At 41.1% G+C, this 19,456-nt stretch overlaps 1 long non-coding RNA gene across 1 annotated transcript in view; it reads right to left on the bottom strand.

The window, feature by feature from the left end:
- Window positions 1-3,664: 3,664 nt before the first annotated feature.
- LOC108435875 overlaps window positions 3,665-19,456 on the bottom strand; it is a 59,097-nt gene continuing 43,305 nt past the window's right edge. Inside the window, exon 5 of the long non-coding RNA XR_001858479.1 lies at window positions 3,665-3,789. This is a non-coding gene — a long non-coding RNA (uncharacterized LOC108435875). The remainder of the gene's footprint in view (window positions 3,790-19,456) is intronic.

Raw genomic sequence — 19,456 nt, 5'->3', positions numbered from 1 at the left:
CATTCTAGACGCTTGTCTTCCAAGAGCCTTGAAGGATGGTGGGTCAAGCCGAGCTGTACTCGAAGCTCGAAGGGCTCGTGGTACAGTTCAAGATTTCACCATTGCCATTAAGTCGGTAGGGGCTGGTCCATTTCTGGCTTTGTAGGCAAGCTTTAGGGTTTTAACTCTGATGCAGCTACAGGAAGCCAGTGAAGGGAGCGCAGCAGTGGGATGACGTGGCTGAAGACGAGCCGTGCTGCTGCATGGGAAGACCAGCCTAGAGCGAGTTGCAGTAGTCAAGCCTTGAGACGATAAGAGACTGCACTAGCACCTGGGCGGCCTCCTGGGTGAGGAAGGGTCGGACCTAATGGTCTGACATCTCCAGCTCCAACCAAATGAATATGTATTTATAATCCTGTCTGCAATTGCATTTTCACTGTCAAAAAGTTAGAGGATTTGGATGGCCACTGTAGGTCAGCGCAGTGTTTCCCAACCCTGGTCTTAGAGGAACACAGCCCCACACATTACAATGCTTTCACTGCTCCCAGAACATCTAATTAATCAGGGCTGGGTTCTCGACAGGCTTTAAGAATAAAGATTATTTTTAAACGGTAGAGTGAGCATCAAGTAAACACACTTTCTACTAGTATTGTTAAGAGGACTTAATTAATGAGATGCATTTGGAAAATCAGACTCTCTGAGGCTCCTTAACAAACCCTGATTATTTGTAATGGTTATGTTACAGTAGGGTACTGTATGTACAGGATGTGGCTCCAATCACTGGATTCAGTATGTTTTATGCCATTCACACTGCCAAAAATAAATAAATTAACTAATTTAAAAAAGCCAGGTGCGCTGGGTGCATAAAAGGTACGGCTCAGCTGATATCAGTTGGACTGATGACAGTGGATATCAGCGAACCCCCAATATTACTGAGATCGGCCAAAAACTTCAATAATAATGGGACTTTTTTTGTCTGCAGTACTGGATTTGATGCTGCCTGGACTGGGGACCTGATCAATGCTACATTGCAGCCATGTGGTGGCCTGGGCCAGCTGCTTGGATTATGCTGCACTGCAGCAGTGGGGCTGCTTGGACTGGTGGTGCTCCGCTGTACGAGCAGTGTTATGCTGCAGCAATGAGGCCTCTTGGGTTGGCTGCCTAAGTGCCGCTACATCACATGTACGTGGATGCCTGGGCTGGCATCTTGGGTGATGCTGCATTGCAGCTATGGGGCTGCCTGGACCAGTGGTGTTCAGCTGCAGGAAAATGCTACCCTTTCACAGCCAAAGACATTTTCAGCCTTTGAGTGTTACCGGGCAGACCACCTGTGTGACGCACGTTAAGTTAAGTGATACTTTTTTAATCCCACAACCGGGGAAATTCCACCTCCGCATTTAACCCATCCGTGAAGTTAAACACCACATACACACTAGAGAATACACACACTAGGGGGCAGTGAGCACAATTGCCCGGAGCAGTGGCCAGCCTTATCCACGGCAGTTGGGAGTTAGGTGTCTTGCTCAAGGACACCTGAGTCATGGACTGTCGGCACTGGGGATCGAACCAGCAACCTTCCGGTTACAGGGCCAGTTCCCTAACCTCCAGCCCACAAATGCCCCCCCTTAGTAGAGGAGTAAGACTTTCCCCAAGCAGCTAAGGACTCTTTCCGGGCTAGCTAACTGACTCTATACTGTGGCCAGTGGAACACTCTCCGCTACCTGTGGGTACTGTGGAGTTGTGTGTTCTGTATCACTTTAAAGCACCGGACGGTAAAATGTGCTTAAGTATTGGAAAGGCACTACATAAATTAAAGTGATGATGATAATGATGATGATGATGATGATGATGATGATGATGATGATGATGATGATGATCTCAATCTCCTGATAATGGGGCAAAAACCATAAGACAGTTGTGTCGCTAGGCAGCTTAGTGTAGCATAGTGGCTAACAATATATATGGCAGGTTGTTGTCCGAGCCTCTAGTCCACACTAGTCCTCTGGCAAGACTCCTAACACTACATTCAACTAGCTCTGCAATGTGATAAACTGCAGACCACTCTGTGTGCATCAACCAAATACACAAATGTAAATGTAAATGGCACCCTAGCTATATCATAGCAATACAGGCTGAACAGGTGAATCTGAACATCAAACACTGTCACGGCATGTGGAAAAAGAACATCTTTACCTTTATAAGAATAGCACAGAATAACTGAGTATAACTGAGTAGCTGCACCACCAGGACTACAATATATTCAGTTGAGGTTTTTTTTAACTGAATTGATTATTGAGAACTGACCATTTTATCAGTCAGTAAAGCAATTTTGAACTCAAAGTACTAGTATAAAATTAAAATCTGAAATATAAACAAACTTATATCAGCCGATATCAAATATCTGAATTCTTTAGAACGGTCATTGGCCACAAAATTCAAAATTCCGCTACTTTAGAAAAAAAGTCACCAAACTGTGCTGGACTTGGGCAGTCTAGGAATTCGCCAGTCCTGCTTCAAAGCAATACTTCAGCCAAATATCAAATGTAGTGGATGAAGACACTTATGTTTGATTCTTTGTTTTGTACTGGAGTTATGATGCGTATGCAGCTAATAAGTCAGGGAAGCTTAAACTGCACCAATTAGATTTTCTTGCTAAACTGTGACACAATTGCTTAAGAGGATTTTACATGTTTTAGTTGAAGAACAATGACATGACACTTCACTCTGGTCCATAATAATGTGTAGTACATATGAAGATGTAGTAGATATGAAGATGGTAAAAATGTCTTCACTGTGATTTATAGAGAGCACATTTTAAGGACATGAATTGTGCTTAGTTGAGGTCAATCCATGGCTGGATTCTTGTTTTGTCATGTTAAATAATCCCCACTGTGCTGTTGGCAGAGGGCTGTAATCCCATCCTTCCCTGGAGCCAGACCAGGCTCTGGCCTCATGGTCACTATGAGGGGGCAGGCTCCTAATCCTAAATGACTCTAGAGTCCAGAACCTTCCTCTGCCACTGAGGTTATATAACAGACCAATTAAACCAAACCAAGGTCAATAACGATACAGACTACTCAGACAATGTGTCACTTCAACTGCTGTACTGAAGAAAGTACAATTTAAAAAAAAAAAAATCAATGCACAAATGTCCATACACTGTCAGAAATGAAGGTTCTGTGCAGGTCCACTTTTCATTTATCAAGGTACAAACAGTGTAAATGTTCCCTCAAAGGTACAAACAGCTATTTTAAGGTCCAAATGTTTACCTTCAATACGTTTTTCCAGATGAAAATTATATATTTGTACCATTTCATGACCTAATATTTTAAAACAGAACAATAAACTCAAAGCCTGGAGGTGAGACAGGGTGTGTGGAGTCAGTACAACTCAGAAAATGTAAATTATGGTTCAGTTATGTTCCCTGACTAAAGGTACTGAGATGTACCTTTGGGGGTACCACCCCAGTGACGAGAGGGGTACTGCCCCAGTGGCAGTGTACTACCTGAGAGTGTAGGAGAAATGAAGTGGCACCACTGACGAAATCAGTGAAACATTTTCTAAAACACAGTTCACTGCCACTTTCAATTCAAAGTGTGAATAAAATCACAAATATCGCCTCTTATTGGACGTGAATTTTAATATCACTTAACGTTTCATGAGTAACATCAATGACACGGTCACCTTGGCACAGGAAGCAATGAAGCCGTTAGCATTTTGGCCAAATTTACCAAAAATATAAAAAGATATTTCAGTCATCGTGGATTTCTCAGAGCTGGTTTTTCCCGATTTATGTTTCTGTAAACCCCACTGAGAAAGAAAGAAAAGAAAAATACATTATTTTTACATAAAACGATTTTAGCATGGGATAATTTGAGCATTTTTACAATTGAATCAGAAAAAAAGCATATGGAATTGTTATTTTGCATGTAAATGATACTTCTGCACCTGTGACATGCTGCTAATGACTTCATGCACAACATGACCTAAAAAAGTCACTAAAATAAATATTCCAAAAAGAAGAATTAGCATAGTATTTTTGTTGGTTAGTTCAGGAAAAAAAAAACATCAACATTGTGGTTTATTCTTCATTTGAGCATCTCACCGTCATGGCTTCAGAGCCATGAGACACCATTTGCCGCCACAGCTGTAGTATGACTGAAGTATAATGAGTACAGTAGAACAAGCCAGGGCTCAAAGCAGTTCAGTTCCACTGAATCTAAAATACTCCCAGCATCAGACGATGACAGTTTCAGACGTTAACAGTCTATAACAGTTCACAACACGCTCAATCATTTCACGAGCAGCTGGCCTCACGACTTTCCAATGACAATGTGTCTAAAAATAGAGCCGAGATTAGGCTTACTGATGAAAGGGGGATAAAAATGCATTGAGAAGCATCCAAATCCATATTAAATAAATGAGAAAAAAAATGAGACAAACAGATTTAAGTTCAGATTTGCTGTCTAGTTTTAATCTCTCAGCAGGTCCTGTTTGTTTCTTATGGATTCCAGACTTTTCGTCGTCCCTTCCAGCCGCAGTTGTATCTGCAGCGCGCAGCCAGCTAAGAACACACAGCCAAATGTAATATGCTAACAAAATGAAAAATGCTTATAAGCTGGACTTAATCAACAGAAACAGAAAGGAGGGTTTGTCTTTGAGGTGGTGGGAAAAAATGTATTTTGCCAGATATAAACGTCATGCAATGAAGACGTCCGTGGACGAACTAAGTAGTACTTTAAAAAATGACATCAGATCAAATTAAGAAGTTAACATGGAATTTGATTGAAACCCTAAATTAAGGAGATGCATTTTCATACGTTTCTTATGAGTGTGCCCTGAGCCTCACTGTCTAATAAAAGGCGGAATTGAGCTCCACAATTTTAGAAGCATAATGACTGAAAGAGGCCTCTCTGGGTGCCAAGTCTGTAATGGTGGGTCAGGAAACATGGTCCCTCAGGAGATTTTGTTCTTTAATAGTCACATAATGCATGTCCACTGTGAACTTTTAGCATAGCAATAGGCATAAAATTGATTAAAAATTGACTCGTGGGTGAAGCTGGCACACAGCAGACGGGTCCCTTCATCACAGAGTGTTGGGCATGGATCTAACGGGAGTTCAATTATTTTTAAATAGATCCTAATTCTCGTAAATATATTAGGTCTGAGTACTTCATTTTTCTTTACGGTGGGACTGCGGTTTGACTTAATTCAGTAGAATGATCCATATACACTCACCGGCCACTTTATTAGGTACACCTAGTAAAAGGCTGGACCCCCTTTTGCCTTCAGAACTGCCTTAATTCTTCATGGCAGACTTTCAACAAGGTGTTGGAAACGTTCCTCAGAGATTTTGGTTGGTTATTTGAGTTCCTGTTGCCTTTCTATCATCTGGAACCAGTCTGCCCATTCTCCTCTGACCTCTCACATCAACAAGTCATGTTTGTCCACACAACTGACCGCTCACTGGATATTTCCTCTTTTTCTGACCGTTCTCTGTAAACCCTAGAGATGGTTGAGTGTGAAAATCCCAGCAGATCAGCAGTTTCTGAAATACTCAGACCAGCCCGTCTGGCACCAACAACCACGCCACGTTCAAAGCACCTTAAATCCCCTTTCTTCCCCGTTCTGATGCTCGGTCTGCACTTCAGCAAGTCATCTTGACCACCTCTACATGCGGCCGTGTGATTGGCTGATTAGCTATTTGTGTTAACAAGCAACTGAACACCTAATAAAGTGGCCGGTGAGCATACATTCCAATATATAATGTACTATGTATTGTATGTAGTAAACCTCCTGAAAGCAGCTCTAGTGTAATTAGAAAGACAACTATTTTCTGAACTGCAGTGAATGTATTTAATAATTTATATCCATCTCAGGTTGAGGAAGTGAGGAACTCAAGAACACGGAACTTTTCACTAACATCACCAATGTGGCATCAACAACAGTCAATGGCTACTATGTTGTGATTGAAATACTGAAGAGAAACATGAATAAACAGAACAAAGAGCGGTCAATAATGCTGTTTCTATCTCTGTCGCTCGTTCGTACTCTATCCGAAGCTTCTTCAAATTCAAAACCGGTTGGCTCGTCAAACAGCCAACACTGCTCATGCAAGAAAGCCAGTCAGGTAACAAGCAAGGGGGTAAAAACCTGACAGCCAACTACACTGTCTGAGGATTTGTCACCAGTTGGTACCGTGGGTGGTTATCTTCCTTCTGTTGTAACCGACTGCTTCACTCTGTATGTGATGCTGAATAAAGCCTAATGTTTCTTTTTATAAGCTTTTAAATCTTGTCACAACTTAACATTTAAAAGCCATCTACAGCTAAATAGCTAGTTGTTTATAAAGTTGGTAAATATTCCATCATTTCCTGGGTTAAAGGAGGTCTTTGGATTCATCTTAAATATGAAGACACTCGAAAAATCCTTTACTTGTGGTCACTGTGGCCTAAATGTAATGTCCTATGTGAAGTGTTTAAACATCACAATTAGCAAATGACAGAAAGAATTCTGGATGTGGCGACGTTGACTGTAAAACCGATGAAAGTGCCAACAGCACACACCATTCACTTAAGACCGCTATGTAGATGGTTAAGGTAAACAAACAAACAAACAAACAAACAACATTAAATGTGTGGGAGTGTTTTCTACTTGTGAGCAGCTGAGCAGATTTTATGTGCGAAGGCAAAGTGTGAACCGCATAGTCACTCCCATCTCTGTAATTTATACTGAGATTTCTTAACTTGTGCGAACCAGTCACAGGTGCCCTGTGGTAATACGACATTCAGGGACAGCCTTTATACTGGGCAAAAATAGGCAGCCACCCCTATGAGCCCCTATGGGTACCATGAAAGTGCAAATTAGATCTGCTTAAATTCTTAAATATGAAAAACACATCTGAACTCTTCGAGCTCATGAAAACCAAAACATGGGCAGATATGAGTAAATTCAGCCTACAGCGGTTTAGCTCCACCCATTCATGCTGAAGTTTTAAAGAGTGTTTCAGAGTGGACCATCTGAATGATGCAGAATGCAGGGGAGCCAATCAAAACAGTTAATTTACATGAATCAGTTTTAAAGGCACAATAACAAAAAGCCTGTTTAAGACTGGAAAACTGCTGAAATTACGACTGTACAACAACAAAGACCCTCATGAATGTTATAAGTGGGTCTCGGAGACAAAAACAAAAGAGAAATGTTGTATATGGGCTTTTACATAGTCTTATATTTTTACAACAACGTCAAAATGAGAAACAGTATACTGATGACATTAAAGACCATTTCACTGGCCAACGTTATTAATCTCTGATCTCAGTGTAGACGGATGCAGCACTCAGCAAAATGCGCATCCAGTGGGCCCATTCCTGTCTTCTGCTAGAGTCCCTGAATTCACTAAATTCCGCTGATTACATTACCCAACTGTCCACGCATCCTGAAAACGAACCCCTTTCAAATGGTACTTTTGGGAAAGACAGATTTTTTTAAATCTTCCCTATCTAAGATAAACCACGTTCCAAATCTAATAGATTTTGTCCTACATTTCCCCCCAAACACGACTGGGCCCTCTGTTTTATGAGGCTATTAAGAAGTGGAAATATTAATGTTGCTACATGCATGCAAACTAACACGGCTGTGTTCCAAATAACATCACTAAGTGAAAGTAAGTAAGTAAGTTACTCCTATAACTATACACTACTTCAACACAGCTGTATAGCAACAGGTCCTCACATGTTAGCCTACTAGTGTCGAAGTCACTTAACCACCACACTTGACAAAGCGGTCCGATTTTTGTGGGGTGGTTTTGCGCAGCTGCTAGTCTGAAACTAAACGCCAATTAAATGCAAAAGTGCGTTAGTATTAGGAAGCATGCGTCTCCCTTATAGAGTGGCAGTACTGATGTACCCAACACCGAGAAACACAAACATTAATACGAGCCACAACAATCAAAATAATCCAAATGTAATAATCCAAGGTTTCTGTCACAGACTTACTGAGAACACCAGCGATGGCTTGGGCTTAGCAACCCTTTCAAGGTTGTGATTTCTGACATATTAAAGATACAAATCCAATCCAACTAATCCAATCAGGACAAACATGGCATAGCAGTTTACTTGAGGTGTCAAGTGTGTATGTCCCCATATGCACCTACACTTTCTAATACGGCATCTGCTAATCCCTCATTAATGAAACCTTCAGGGCGTATCTGCAAGGCAGCATGGAGCTAATTGGGCATCCATTTCTAGCAGCAATGGAACCTCTACGGTGTAAACCCACGACTATAAGAGCTAGATTTCAGCTTGAAATGTTCAAAGTCTGGGGGAAAATGCTGTAGTAATGGCTCCGTTAGTGCATGTATGGAATTTGTAATACCATGTTAGTGTTAAACTGACACTGGTGGACATTAACTTTTAGATTTAAAACAGAATCTCAAATTACGCGTAGGGTTTTCTATTTTATTTATTTACAGACAATTTCACAGATTCACAGACCATCAAGGTTACACGTCATTCTGTGGCCTGTGACGTGACCAGATAAGGACTTCGGTCCAAGTCATTCTGACTATGGGAAAAATCAATGATGTTTATAAAAACAGCTTAATTGCACAATCACGTTTTAAATGAATTTCCCTCCAAATAGCACTGGATCCTTTTAATTATGGTGTTTGTTTTGAGTTACGAGCTCAACATTCAAATTAAATGAATCTTGCAAAACTGCAGCACAATTAAAAGAGATGCCTAGGTGTCTAGACGTCTAGACGTCTAGGTGTCTAGACGTCTAGATTTTGTCTAGGTGTTTCTGAAAGGTAAGAGTTAAGACGTAAAGTCCTTCAGGGTAGTCTGATGTGAAATGCTCCATTCTAAGAAAATTACTAAGTCAGAATTGTGAAGAATGATGTTGACGGGAACCAGATATCTAAAGCAATAACGCCTCTATGAGCTACCTCAAAGCAGTCATATGAAATGGTAATGAATACCCTGCTTGAACCAGTTATATGACAGTTTTGAGACGAGGTTTTGCACTTAAACTAAAAAAATTTTGAAAAATCATTTGTGGCAGAGAGGTACTTGCAGGGTGTTGTAACGCAAAATAGAAAAAAAATACATATTTTGTTTATATTTGGGATTTAATGGACAGATTTTAAGCCATTTTGTATTTGTACAATGGTGTTCTACTGTGACCTCTTTAGTAAGGAGGTCTAGACTCTGCCTATTTCCATTTCTAACAACTGAATAAAACTTGTTAGACCACGGTTTGCATTTGCAATATTTAACATATTTAGAATCTACTTCTCTGCTGTGTTGGCTTTAAATTTAATAGCATGGCCTTTGGATCAGCTTCTGAAGTAGTAGCCAATGAGGGAGCTTGAATGGCTGTATCTACTTCTATGCCATGAAAAAAAACATCCTGAACTGAGAATTTTCAGGACATTAACTCATGTTTGCAGCCAAAACGTAACAAGGAAATTCAAGTACCACCGCAGTGCTACAGTACAGAGGTTAAACACATCATCAGTGATTCTAGGGCCATTAGGGGTTTCCTCACTGCTTTGCTCACATGCTAGCCATACTTACCAAACTAGTTTGCAAAGCGTAACAGTTTGCTAGCATGAAGACAAAGTGTCTAAACACCTTTTCTGTGACCCTGAGAACAGTGCAGATATATGATGTATTAAAGCTCTGTTGCGGTGGTAAATATCATTATTCTTCCCAGCCTCAGCAAGCACAGCGCAGAAAATGTCAAGCACCTCTCTAAGCAGGCAGAACTGCAGAAGCCCTCCCTGGAGAGCCCCGGAACCAAAGTAGATTTGCAGAGGGGTTTTGTGTGTGTGTGTGTGTGTGTGTGTGTGTGTAAAATAAACACTGGCCAGGTTTCAACTTTCTCACGAAGATGCAAAATTTTATTTGGCTGCTCTACAGCTGTAAACAAGGTCACTGCGAAGGTCAAGTTCTCTGGAACCAGCAACAAGCAGGAAGCGTCCTACATGTAAAAGGTCAAAACCGACAAATGGCTCAACTGATTCACAGACCATCAATGTTACACGTCATTCTGTGGCCAGTGACGTGACCAGATAAGGACTTCGGTCGAAGTCATTCTGACTACGGGAAAAACTGATGATGTTTGCAAAAACAGCTTTATTGCGCAATCACGTTTTACATGTTCTTCCCTCCACATGGCACTGGATCCTTTTAATTATGGGGTTTGTTTTGAGTTACGAGCTCAACATTCAAATATGAATCTTGCGACCCTGCCCTGTGATGGACTGGGGACCTGTTCAGGGTGTATCCTGCCTTCCGCCCAATGACCGCTGGGATAGGCTCCAGCACCCTGCCGCGACCCTGAGAGAGAAGCTTAGGAAATGGATGGATGGAGCACACCTAAAAGAGATGTCTAAGATACTAAAAGATACTACCTTCTGAAAGGTAAGTATTAAGTATTAAGTGATACTTTTTTGATCCCACAAACAGGGAAATTCCACCTCCGCATTTAACCCATCCATGAAGTGAAACACCACATACACACTAGTGAACACACACACTAGGGGGCAGTGAGCACACTTGCCCGGAGCAGTGGGCAGCCCTATCCACAGCACCCGAGGAGCAGTTGGGGGTTAGGTGTCTTGCTCAAGAACACCTAAGTCATGGACTGCCGGCCCTGGGGATCGAACCGGCAACCTTCTGGTCACAGGGCCAGATCCCTAACCTCCAGCCCATGACTGCCCCCATGTGCTGCATTGGCTGGGAATCGAACCTGGGTCAACTGCTTGGAAGGCAGCTATGCTAACCACTATACCACCAACGCTAACAGTTAAGACGTAAAGTCCTTCAGGGTAGTCTGATGTGAAATGCTCCATTCCAAGAAAATTACTAAGTCAGAATTGTGAAGAATGATGTTGACGGGAACCAGATATCTAAAGCAATAACGCCTCTAAGAGCTACCTCAAAGCAGTCATATGAAATGGTAATGAATACCCTGCTTGAACCAGTTATATGACAGTTTTGAGACGAGGTTTTGCACTTAAACTAAAAAAAAAAAATATATATATATATATATATATATATAAATAATTTGTGGCAGAGAGGTACTTGCAGGGTGTTGTAAGGCAAAATAGTCCCCAAAGAAAAAAAATCTATATTTTGTTTATATTTGGGACTTAATGGACTTTTTAAAACTGTCTCACGTGTTACCCTGGGAAAGGGTTCTCAAGTGTCTACAGTCAAGAAGGCAACTGTTCTGGACAACCTGAGGAGGAATCTCACAGTAAACAGCACTGACTGACAGATGGGAGTAGTCAGGTTTCACACTTAAACAATTAAACAATCATTTGTGGCAGAGAGGTAGTGGCAGGGTGTTGTAAGGCAAAATAATAGACAGTCTGTAAAATGACCATGGTTCCTATGACCTGTATAATAAAATAAAATAAATGTTTTTTTTAAATGTATACAATTGTCTGCAATGCACCATTTCACACAAAACTCATCTAAATAACTGAATTTGGAAAATGGAAATTCTTTAATTTTCTTCTACTTCATTAAGTCACAATAAGAGAAAATAAGGCTGGCTTTCTATCCATTAACTACTTCAACATCATATGACACCACCAGTCTAAATTCACCGTTACTTAACTGCCTTAGCTACCATGATGAAGCTTGCTGTGTACAGTGTTTTTGGGCAGTCGTGGGCTGGAGGTTTGGGAACTGGCCCTGTGACCGGAAGGTTGCTGGTTCGATCCCCAGCGCTGACCGTACATGACTGAGGTGTCCTTGAGCAAGACACCTAACCCCCAACTGCTCCCTGGGCACTGCGGATTGGGCTGCCCACCGCTCCGGGCAAGTGTCCTCAGTGCCCCCTAGTGTGGTTGTGTGTGCTCATTAGTGTGTATGTGGTGTTTCACTTCACAGATGGGTTAAAGGCGGTAATGAAATTTCCCTGTTGTGGGACTAATAAGTATCGCTTAACGTATTAAATCGCCAGTTTCATAAATTTAATTAAATGTGCAGGAGTGTTAGTGTGTCTAGCATATCGTATATGTAGCCATATTTTGATTACAACTACTTAACAACACCATAATTGAAATAACACAGTGATATTCAGGGGGCTACTTGTGTGTAGGACCAGCTGGACAAGATTAGAAATGAGCAGATCAGAGGGACAGTGAAGGTGGAGCAGTTTGGAGATAAAGCCAGAGAGGCCAGGTTGAGATGGTTTGGACATGTGTTGAGGAGGAATAGTGGATATATTGGTCAAAGAATGTTGGAGATGGAGCTGCCGGGCAGAAGGAGAAGAGGTAGACCTCAGAGAAGGTTTATGGATGTAGTGAAGGTGGACATGGAAATGGTTGGTGTGAAAGTAGAGGAGACAGTGGACAGGGCAAGATGGAGGCAGATGATCCGCTGTGGCGACCCCTAAAGGGAGCAGCCGAAAGAAGAAGAAGAAGACGACTTGTGTGTAGGACCAAAGACTTTGGAACTTGTCCGTAAAGTAAAGTGACCAGTGGTCTAGCGCTGTGACCGGAAGTTCACCGGTTCGATTCCCAGTGCCGACAGCACATGACTGAGGTGCCCTTAAGCAAGGCACCTAACTCCCAACACTCCGGGCAAGTGTGCTCATTGGCCCCTAGTGTGTATGTGGAGTTTAACTGCATAGATAGTTTAAATGCAGAGGTAAAATTTCCCTGTTGTGGGACTAATAAAGGTCATTTGATCTTAATTTTGAAGATTTAGGCTGAGGAGTGAACACTGGAGTGCCCAGTAGTCTTAATGGACTTAACATTTATTCATATTTCTAAACTGGCTGAAGTTATCTTGGTGAAAGTGAAGTGGCTACAATCAGGAAGGCAATTGTTCTGGACAAGCTGAGGAGGAATCTCACTTACAGTAAACAGCACTGATTGACAGATTGGAGTAGTCAAACCCAGTATGTCAGAGACTCTGCTTAATCCCAAATGGCACTTTATTACCATAATGTCTTCCCAGGCCTGAGGCACAGCCTGGGGCCTTGGATCAGCTCCTAACTCTCATGGAGCCTGTCTGGGTCTTTGCATGGCAAATATATCTACCACCACTTGTCCTTGTGCTACCTTTGGGCCCAAAAAGGTCAAGCATGTAAATACCATGCTATTTTCCAATTCAGCCAAAGAACTTGTGCTCTTACTTGGATCTTCATAAAAACTTAATTTATTGTATGATGTCGCTTGTTGGTCTTGGGTTAAAGTTATTTTCTCTGGATTTTCTACAGTTCTTTATTTTTGTTTCCACCTAAAGATTACTGCAAAAAAAGTATACAACCAAGTCACAAGACTCACAGAGGTCTGGTGTAACCCTTACAAATCACCCATTATTTCTGAATCTCACTGAACAGGAGATACTCTATATAAAGTGTAGATTCTAGGTGTTCAATCAAAACTACATTTATGATCACAAGTACAGCGCTGTGCGAAAGTCTTAGGCACCCAAGACACATTTTCAAAATGTATTTATTTGTGTAGTTTGTGTTTATTTGCTGAGAAAAGTGTTAATATTTGAATAAACACAATTTATAGAATACTAATTAATAATTATATATATATATATATATATATATATATATATATATATATATATATATATATATATATATATATATATATAGTGATGTTCTGGATGTCAGTGTGTTTGTTTACCCATCTCCAAGCCTCTCCTCCTCGAGGAAGCCCAGTATTATATGTAGTTAAAAAGCAGCTCCTGGTTTGACCAATCAGTGCTCAGTAAATTGAGCTCATGATGTAATTGATGATATTAACGAGTCTCTGTGGCGGCTGTGAAGGCGTCCAGGAAAAATATGGACCCAAGAAATTCTTGTTACTTTTTATTGTTTTTCTGTTTATTTGAATTATGAATACGACTTTATTCTAATGTATATTGTGATAAACTCACTGCTGAGGTCAACTGTTTAAGTTTGCTTAGATGCCTAAAACTTTCACACAGCACTGTAGTTGAGGAGATATGATGATTTGAACCAGAAGAACTGTTTTTGTTTTGAGACAAAACAAAAAAAAACATTTGTCACTGGTTGTCTAAAGTGCAAAAAAAGTTCAAATTTAGCATAAATCTAAATCCTAATGCACTAATTGATGCTCTCACTATGTACTTAATTTGTAATAGTTGTAGTAGTTACTACATAACTACATTTAAATAGTACAGAAACAACAGAAAAGTTGCTGCTTTTTATAAAAAGACCAAGTATTAGTGGAAACACTTTCTAATTTACATTTACAGCGTTTAGCAGACGCTCTGATCCAGAGCGACTTACAAGAAGAGCTTTGTCTGTCTAGAGAAAGTGTCTTTCTCAACCAGTAGGTTAGAGAGAAAGAGGGTCCTGAGCTCAGATACTGCTAGAAACATAAGAACTCTGTGCCATTCAATGCAATACAATAAAATATAATACAATAAACTACAATAAACAATTTATAGTTTGTCTTCAAAATAAAAGCCACTTCAGAGTGAAAAGCTGCATTTTCCCAACAGCACTGACAAGTACTTTCAATTTTGTTGCCCCGTATAACAGAATGTCTCTGATTAATAACGAATTCCTCACTTCAAAAAAAGCCATACTTAGACACAGCCAGTAAAACGATCATCATTCTAACCAAAGGGCAGAGGCACCTCTTCACCTCAGAGAGGGACATAAACTCCAAAACTCAGGTTAAACATTTTACTCCCTCAAACATTTACCTGACATTTTCCCTTCAGAGATACACTACCTATGGCCAGCTATGGAGGGCTAGGCTTTAATATTAATGTTCAGCAAAGAAGGAATCTTATTTTGCCGAGGCCCCCTTGCTAAAAATCATACTTCCCAGGTGGATGTTGAAGGAGAAGAGTTTGACCTTTTCCCAGATAAAGACTCCCAGAGAGCCAGTAATAAAATCAACACCTCCTTCCTGTTGGCAGACCATGCTGCTCCTCCATGGGGTCAGGAAATGCCAAAGCTTCTCCTTAATCTAAGCAGAGGCCCACAGCAACATCCCACATGGCCCATCGTGAAAATTCAGTGACATTTATGGCATTTTCTGCCATGGGACGTACCACTGTTTGCTCAGATGCACTTGTGCGCAGAGGAGGAGAGACTGCTGCTACTGTAGTGACAACAACTCGCATATAAACCAATGAGCCAAAACATCATGACCACTCGCAGATGAAGCAAACAATGTTGATTATCTTCAAGGTCAAGGTCATGTTGAGGTCTGCGATATATCAGACAGTGAGCAAACAGTTGGTTCTCAAAGTTGATGTGTTGAGATGAATGGGCTGGAGCATGTGCAAAATGGCAAGGCTTGTAGGATGCTTCCGGTCAGCAGTGGTGAGTACCTACTGACAGTGGTCAGCAGGTACCAATCTTAAACCAGTGACAGGATGCTGAGCACTTAAGACTCATCAATACACAGACAAGCATCAGAACTGGACCTTGGAGAAACGGAAAACGGTCGCCTGCTTTGATGAATTTTCTTATGCATTATGTGGGCAGATGAATTTACTTGGGGAAGTGATGGCACTAGGATGCACTGTGGCAAGAAGACAAGCCAGTGGAGGGCAATACTCAGCTGGGAAACCTTGGATCTGAGCGTTCACGTGGACGTCAATTTGATGCGTCACCTAACTAAACATTGCTGTGGAGCAGGTTTACCTCTTCATGGAAATGGTATTCCCGATGACCTCTTTCAGCTGGATTATGTGCCCTGCCACACTGCACATTATTCGGGGACGGTTTGATGAAGATGCCAATTAGTTCAAGGTGTTGTCCTGGACTTTAAATTCCCCACATCTCAATCCGATTAAGGATATGTGGAAGATTCAAGAACAACGAGTGTGATCCCCGTCGGCTCCAGCTTGCAACTTACAAGACTTAAAGGATATGGGGCTAATGTTTTGGTGCCAGAAACCACAGGGCACCTTCTGGTCTTGAGCTGTTTGGTGACACATGAGCAGGATATTAGGCAGATTTCCGATCACTGGTGTGTGTTTCCTTAATGAACGCGTGAGGATTCCTGCCACTTTTCAAAGTTAGAGGCGTACCGATGTTTTATTATTAAACCAGGTAAAAATGACAACAAACTGAGGTCTTTTTTAAAGTTCATTCAAGTTCATTCCCACCTCTTTAATATGAAAACCAAGAGACAGAAATCAACACAAAGCTGTCTGTTCAGGGCAGGAGGGGGAATTGCAGCAGGTATTGAAAGTGCTGTATTAAAAATACATCATGAAAAGGAGAAGCCTGAGAAAAAAGAAAGAGGGACATGAAACAAACTTACAACAACTCATCAGGGTCATTATTTCCTAGCTATGAATAAAAAACATCACTACGTAATGGCCAAAGGCTGCATGATTAAATCCAATAACTCTCTGTGGCTAAAAGTCTCCCTGTTTCTTTGAACTGAACTGAAGACTGCAAGAAATAATAAGCGGTAAGTAAAGGATAACCAGCATTTACACAAAGGGAAACAATCAAACAGATGAGTTTTTTTTTTGTTTAATTTCTAATACGTCAGTTGTGGCTGTCTGCAGCAAATCGGAGAAATGTTGGAAAACGAAGACGACTTCAATGCCTGGGAATGCTGGTGGATTTGACTGTGGTATGTTGGATGGACACGCATACACAGCCTAGCTACACAACATGCAAGCTAGCGTGTATAATGTCAGTGACACTGATTCTATTAATGTTTGATGACCCTATTCGAGATACACATGTAACGTGATTAGTGCTTTGTGCGTTGACTTTTCCTAACACTCTGGAGTCTAGAGTGTGTCTCTAAAAAACTATTTTAAGGGCCATGTAGCCCTAAAACTTTGCCCTCCCCCTCTATCCAAATGAGTATGGGGTCACTCTACCCCTGGGCTAAATGTGCAAAAAGAATAGAATAGAATAGAACTGAGAATTTGTCACTGTGTTTGTTTTGCACGCTGTGAAATTAGACCTCTGCCTTTAACCCATCCGTGCAGTGAAAGACCCACATACATGCACACTAGGGGGCAGTGAATACACTTGCCCGGAACGGTGGGCAGCCCTATCCCTGGCGCCTGGGGAGCAATTGGGGGTTAGGTGTCTTGCTCAAGGGCACGTCAGTCATGGACTGTCAGCCAAGGGGATCGAACCAGCAACCTAACCTCCAGCTCACGACTGCCCCAAAAATAAAGACGATGCGAGGGCCGGGAAGAAGGGGTATGACTAAGTGTTAGGAGCAAAGGGTAAAATGGGATTGGGCCTAAAGGGTTGTCTCATTTTGAAGGGGACGTTTTCAACCACTAGCCTTTATAACTCAGCTCCAAAGGGCAGGGTGACCCTCAAAAACAAGGGGTAAGGGTAAAAATGAGAAACGGGACTGGGCCTAGATGTGACACTCAACATGAGGATGCCTGAGAGACTGAAACTAACAGAATGCCAAACACAGACCAGCTAACCAGTTGAATATACTGAATGAGACTTATGTTTGCCATGGATTCTCTCATCCATGCTGAAACTTAGTTATGTGTTCAGTACAGCAGACAAACACCAATTTTGAAAGTTTTTGAGAGAGTAAACAGAAAACAAAATGTAACACCTGATTACGTTATTGAGAAGAATATCTAAAGAAGACATTACAGTGGATGAAGAACACAAATCATGTACTTGAGTTAAAGTAGAAAGGTAAAATATCACTCCAGTAAAAGTAGAAGTTCCTCCCTTTAGACCTCCACTTGAGTAAAAGTACTAAAGTATTTGCCTTCAAATGTACTTAAGTATCAAAAGTAAAAGTACTAAAAGAGTAATTAGCTTAATTCAACTTAGTTAGAAGTTGAATAAAAACTGGCTTTAAACTCAGGATCACAGATGAGCTCCTTTACTATGTTGATCTGTAGGCGTCTGTTCATAAACATAAACCAGCCCAAACTCATTTACTATAAAATGAAATGGTGTTTGTAGAAATTCAGAAAAAAGCCGCGTCAGTCTCGACTGCATATGTGGACATATTTCTATACTGAGCTCTATTTACACAAAGTTAGGTTAGTTCATCATTTATGTTGAACAGACTCTCCCAAAGTTTTACGCTGCTGCGCTGACGTTGAACCGCGTGCTGCACTGGGTCGGTATGACCAACAGGTCAAAACCAGCTCTAAACAAAGTGACCGCTGGGCCCTGATTGGTGCTCTGGCTTTGCGCTTCTTTCATTTTGACATGTTACTTTTTTATACACACAGAAACCAAGAGGAACGACAGATTTCTCAAAATGTAGGAGGAAAAAGTCGGATATTAGACTCTGAAATGTAGTGGAGTGAAAGGAAAAAGACGCCCAGTAATGGAGAAACTTCAGTACAGATACACCAAAAATACTAAAGTACAGAAACTAATTACATTTACTCAGTTACTCAGTACCACTGGTTACTTAGACTCAGTCTTATGAGAACTGCTAAAAGTGGAGGTTCTTTTTAAAAGAACAATGAGCTCTGCTAAGACTTTGATGCTCCCATCATTCTGGCCTGGGTCGATTCCTGTGTACAGCACAAATGCATGATATGAGGCCTTTATTATCTGCTCTTAAAAGCATTACATCATCCATTTTCAAAACAAATTTGAGCAAAAATGCTAAACTTACAAATGCAATATATTTCCAATAATGTAATAAAGTATTGTATATGGTCACAGTAATGTGATAACGTTACATTGTCGCTAGAAGTATCATCACCAGTGAAGATGTTGTATTACATTAGTGGGCAAGTTATTACATTATTGGGTCTTATTACACTCTAGACCATGTATAATTGTATTTTATTTTAGGGTCAGAAAATCATTAAAAAACTTGGGTTTAACGTTGCTGCTCTCTAGCCGAGCTGAAGTCCGGTCAGACTGCCCTGTCTGCATATCTGATAAACAGAACACTTACATGCTCAAAGTTTAATTCATGATAGATTTAGATTTAAGATCACAGCACTCCTACAGGCTCAAACAGGTGGCTTAAAAGGCAAACAAATACAGCAGCAGAAGAAATCAGAGCAGCAAATCTGCTGCTGGTGGCATCACAGAAGCTTGCTAACAGGATGCAGCAGTGATTCATACATTGCGTGGAAGCGTGAACACATTAATGAGAGCTGATGAGCTGTTTATGTGCAGCTCACACTGTTTCCAAACATCACCACAACACAACCATTACTGTACGACAGTAGAGTATCTCTCCAACAGATACATTTATATATCGCATGCAAACTTAATATCTTCTCCATTACTGTTCCCTTATTAGCTGCCATTATAAATGATGAATCACAATAATGAGTCACAGAAGTTCACGGATCAGACATGAAATTTATATATATAAAAAATAGCCACTGATTTATTGTTAGGCTTGGATCATCCCATGGGTTTTACGGGGATGTGCCTAGGGACCCAAGTCACTAGGGGGCTCCCGTGAGCAGATTTAACAAAATCTAAACAGCCGTCGTGGCCGCGGCGGCTTTTCACAGTGGCC

Source organism: Pygocentrus nattereri, chromosome 14 (assembly GCF_015220715.1).
Source record: "Pygocentrus nattereri isolate fPygNat1 chromosome 14, fPygNat1.pri, whole genome shotgun sequence".
Classification (NCBI taxonomy): domain Eukaryota; kingdom Metazoa; phylum Chordata; class Actinopteri; order Characiformes; family Serrasalmidae; genus Pygocentrus; species Pygocentrus nattereri.
This window is presented reverse-complemented; position numbering and strand designations above follow the sequence as displayed.